The sequence below is a fragment of the Lygodium microphyllum genome, chromosome 9 (assembly GCF_053477565.2).
Source record: "Lygodium microphyllum isolate KBCC chromosome 9, Lygodium_microphyllum_v1.1.10, whole genome shotgun sequence".
Classification (NCBI taxonomy): domain Eukaryota; kingdom Viridiplantae; phylum Streptophyta; class Polypodiopsida; order Schizaeales; family Lygodiaceae; genus Lygodium; species Lygodium microphyllum.
Genome location: NC_141143.1, coordinates 22,386,335 through 22,391,256, shown reverse-complemented (window position 1 = coordinate 22,391,256; position 4,922 = coordinate 22,386,335). Strand labels below are relative to the sequence as shown.

The window sequence follows — 4,922 nt, the reverse complement described above, 5'->3', positions numbered from 1 at the left end:
CTGGATCCGGCACACAAACTATACAAAAAATCCATGGGAACCCACCTGAGAGTGGAGTCGGGAATAGAGCAAGTGAGAGGGTTCACTGCATCACAAAACGATGCTAGTATACTAGAGTTAGGGTCTATAGCGGAAAGCGAGCTCTCTAGACTCAAGGTCACGCAAAACCTAGGGTATATCTGGTCCCCTATGTGCGCGTAGCATGTGGAACTGATCCATGCGGCGAAGGCGGGAGTGGTAGCCATGGCACACAAAGAGAGAAGGAATGAGAGCACAAGTGTAGGGAAGTGGAGAATGAAAGCGAAAATGAGTTTGGAGTTATAGCTTTTATGTGTCTAGGGTTTTAAATAAAGGTTCTTTATAAAGTTATTAATTCTAAAGTTTCAAATTAAAACTCTTACCTTAGTTTCTTTATTTCAGTACTTTAAAGTCACTGTTAAAATTACTCATACAGACAAACACTTCGTTCTACATTATTATATCCTCGAATATGTTTGGGTCGCTGAGTATATTCAAGTCTAACGAGAGAAAATATATAATTTTTTAAAGAAAATAAATCTAAAAGGCCTTGAAATTCCCTTTGGATCCAATTTAATATTAAAATGTAATAAACGAGCAGCAGAGATGCGCTACAATATATCATTGTGCAAAGACAATATTCTCTAGATTATAGACCTCTAACTTGCAATTTAATTATGATTTTTAACTGCACGATTGAGTAATTACAGTATGTATTATAGCACGCTTGGATCACAGTAAACTAAAATTTAAAGTACTCAGAAGTTCAAAAAAGGTATGTATTCGCTCTTTATAAAGTTTTTTTACAAGGATTCCACTATCTCAAGGATATGTGGAGAAGCACATTGTTTACATGTCATGGATTGCTCATTACGAGTCTTGACTTTTCTATTATCTAACTTGAAATAGAAGTTGTAGAGGGGCTCACTAGACATTAATTGGATTTCTTGTCTCAGAAAATAAATGGGCCAATGACTCTCTGCACTGACTACGAAAGGATTATGACCACTCCACAAGATTACCACATCTACGAGCGCTGTATGTGTGTCATCTCGGATATCTTGATCCAAGCTGATCCACTCCCCTCGCAAAAGTCGCCATCTTCTATATCAAAAGCGAACGCACAGAGTTTGTCTAGCAATGAAATACCTGTAATAAAAACAAAAATAATGGTAAGTGATCAATGCGACTAACATAACAATTCATCCAAGCGAGACCTATGTCAATTAAATCAAGGTATGCAAAGTAGTAAAAAAGTTTTACCTGAATGTAATATCAGATTGGTTGACCCTGCACTCAATCGTCTCATCAAAATGTGTTCTTTTGACTTCCCAAGACTCACCCAATAGCTGACTCATCCATTCCTCGGATGGACACTTGCATTGATAAGTAATCTTTGTTTTCTTCAAAACATCACATGAACCAAACAAATGTGCAAACAATGAGAATGGAATAAACCAATTAAGATGCACATCTTTGGAGCCTGTGGTGGGTTTCATAGCACTATTGATGTCAGATTTTATCTTCGACTTGCAAGCTCCTGACAACTCCAAGCTACCAATGAACCATTCACCACTAGACAATGGCGGCAATGGGACATGCTGCAATCTCTGGCTTTCTACCACATACAATGAATTATAAAAAAAGATATTTTGAGTGGCAAGTTGACTTGTAGAGGTATTATCATAGATCAAAGAACCTATCTCTTCATGCCAAACATGTATCTTGCCGCTTAAACATTCCACATTCTGCCATTCATGCAAAGTCGATGGATATAGAGCTGTCAATCAAACAAGACTGAATTAGAATACTGCAAAGACTTTTAAAAACAACTCTGATACAAAAGAATAATCAATGATAAAATTTAACAACTTACTGTTTTGTTTATAATTTGCAATGTTGTTCTCGTCGTGTACAGAGATTTGTTTATGCGTATAAACATGTTGAATCAACACTTCTGTTACTGCACTTGTGCCATTAAACACTTTTCTGAACTCTAGAATTCTACCTTTCCAATGTTTGCTAGGGTTTGCAACATCCTTGCGCTTGACCTTGAAACTCCCTCGAGTACTTGGGTGCATCAAAATCCAATCCAACTTATAATACTTCTCACAAATCCAATTACCGCCATTATCTTTCCTATTGAAGACCTCCACTGCAAGTATGCTACTGATATTTTTCCTACGTGAAGACATCTGTAACAACCAAATACAAAAGTTACCTATTAACATGTGTATAATTTGCAAATGTTATCTCCAAATGAAATTAAATTTAAATGGATCAATTTAAAAAAGAAACATTGTACCTGTAATTTCTTTCACAAAGATCCCTAGATATGTTGAACAAGAAGTTGACTTATAGCAAGACCATTGTTCCTTCACTGACAGATTCCTGTAGTACAAAAACAAAAGAAATATTGGGTCAACACATACATATAACTTATATAGGCTTTGTCCAAATGCGTTGAAATTTAACCATGGAACAGTAGTAAAAAATGGCAATATACCTGTGGCTTTCTCTGCAAAAAATCCCAAAGATATTGTAGAAGTTGAGTTCTTAATAAATCATTGTTCTTCACCCTCGGAGATTCTTGGAGTAAAAAAACAAAGGAAAGCTCAGTATGCATGTAACTTGTATACATTTTGTCTAAACGAGATAAAATTTAACAGTGGAGCAACAAAAAAACAAGACAATATACCTGTAACTTTGTTTACAGAGAAACCCTAAGATGTTGAAGAAGAAGTTGAGTGTTCAAAATCCCAAAGATGTTGTAGAAGTTGAGTTCTTAATAAATCATTGTTCTTCACCCTCGGAGATTCTTGGAGTAAAAAAACAAAGGAAATCTCAGTATGCATGTAACTTGTATACATTTTGTCTAAACGAGATAAAATTTAACAGTGGAGCAACAAAAAAACAAGACAATATACCTGTAACTTTGTTTACAGAGAAACCCTAAGATGTTGAAGAAGAAGTTGAGTGTTCAAAATCCCAAAGATGTTGTAGAAGTTGAGTTCTTAATAAATCATTGTTCTTCACCCTCGGAGATTCTTGGAGTAAAAAAACAAAGGAAATCTCAGTATGCATGTAACTTGTATACATTTTGTCTAAACAAGATAAAATTTAACAGTGGAGCAACAAAAAAACAAGACAATATACCTGTAACTTTGTTTACAGAGAAACCCTAAGATGTTGAAGAAGAAGTTGAGTATTCAAAATGTCACTATTATTGACTGTAAGAGACTCCTAGAGCATCAAAACAAAAGAAATTACATGTCAGAGAATGCACATAACTTGCACAGGTTTTCTCCAAACAAGATAAAACTTTACCATAGAACATCTATGGAAGAGAAAAATATACCTGTAGAGTTTTGTGAAGAGAATCTTAGGGCTTTGGTAAAACAAGCTCTGCTCTCATGAAACACATGAATCTCTCTCTGTGCTTGTGCAAAGCAAATGAAATTTTACAGGGTTACAGACATGGCAAGAAACAGTGAGGCTGTAAAATTTCGTTAGGAAAGAAGAAGCGGGGAAAGAGATATGACAAATTTGAGTTCCGCCTAAAAAAGAGGGGGAAACTGAAAAGGGGAGAAAAGAAAAGTCAAACATAAAAAATAAGAAAATGAAAATTCGAGGCACAAACTTCCAAGAAGTGACAGCTTTGTACTCCCCTTTTCCCTTATTTTATTGCTGAGGGAAGATTTGGTCCAAGATATGGCTAGAAGATTCATGTTACATGAATCTGGAATCCTAGCTCTCTCATTGGTTAGGCCTATATTTGTTTATTCACTCCTTAAGGGGCAAAAAAGAGAGTCCATATTTCTCCTAATGTGAAGATGATATGTATCCTTCCTCAGAAAATAACTAGTCAATACCCTGGTATAACCAGCAACAAATTAGTCCAAAATTTGGACTTTCAACACTCACAATATCCCAAAAAGCATCTACCACTCAAGTGGTATGATCCAAGCATTTGTCACTAGCAAATAAGCATCACAGATACTTCAACCCTATAGGTATATTGTTTCCAAATTCAGGACAGCAACCAATTCACTGTTTACAGCTTGCAGCAGTATGAACAGCCTCAAACCAAAAATTCTTAGGCATATTCTTTTCAGCCATCAAGGCGCGTGCAACTTCTGCAATATGCCTGTTTTTCCTTTCTGCAACCCCATTTTGCTGTGGGGTATATCTGCATGTGAATTGTCTCTTTATCCCACGAGACCTCAGAAAATCACTGAATTCATTCGAGAGGTACTCTCCCCCTCCATCTGACCTCAAGCACTTTACTTTCAAGCCTGTTTCTCTTTCAACTACAGCCTTGAAAGTTCTAAAGTGCTCAAATGCTTCACTCTTTTCTTTCATAAAATATACCCACAGCTTTCTAGAATAATCATCAATGAATGTGACAAAGTATAAACTGCCTCCAAAAGATACATTTTGTGTAGGCCCCCAAATGTCTGTATGCACAACATCAAGGATATTTTTGCTTACATCTCTGTCATGTGAAAAGGGTTGTCTTGCCTGCTTACCAAATTGACATGCTTCGCATACCTTATGAAATTCTGCAACTCTAAATGTAGGCAAACATGTAACCAACCCTTTGGACTACATTAATTTCAGCCTTTGTACATTTGCATGTCCAATGCGTTTGTGCCAAATTTCAATATCTCCAACAACATCTTTTCCTTTAGCATACATAGCAGCATTCATAGTATGAATTTTAGCATCCAGAGTAAACATACGTCCAACTCTACTTCCCTTTGCTACCAACCTGCACTTGTCATTGAAGTCTTCTACAAAGTAGCCCTTTGCATTAAATTTGACTTGCAGCCCCTGCTCTACCATCTGACCGACTGACACCAAGTTCTTTGTAATAGATGGCACATGTAATACATCTGAAAGAC

General features: G+C 36.3%; 1 long non-coding RNA gene across 1 annotated transcript; it reads right to left on the bottom strand.

The window, feature by feature from the left end:
* Positions 1–2,560: 2,560 nt before the first annotated feature.
* Positions 2,561–3,003, bottom strand: LOC148030862 (uncharacterized). Its single transcript, XR_015692015.1, has 3 exons — positions 2,946–3,003; positions 2,717–2,836; positions 2,561–2,607 (listed from the first exon to the last, which is right to left on the bottom strand). It is a non-coding gene; the product is annotated as an uncharacterized LOC148030862 (long non-coding RNA).
* Between the last annotated feature and the right edge of the window lie 1,919 nt (positions 3,004–4,922).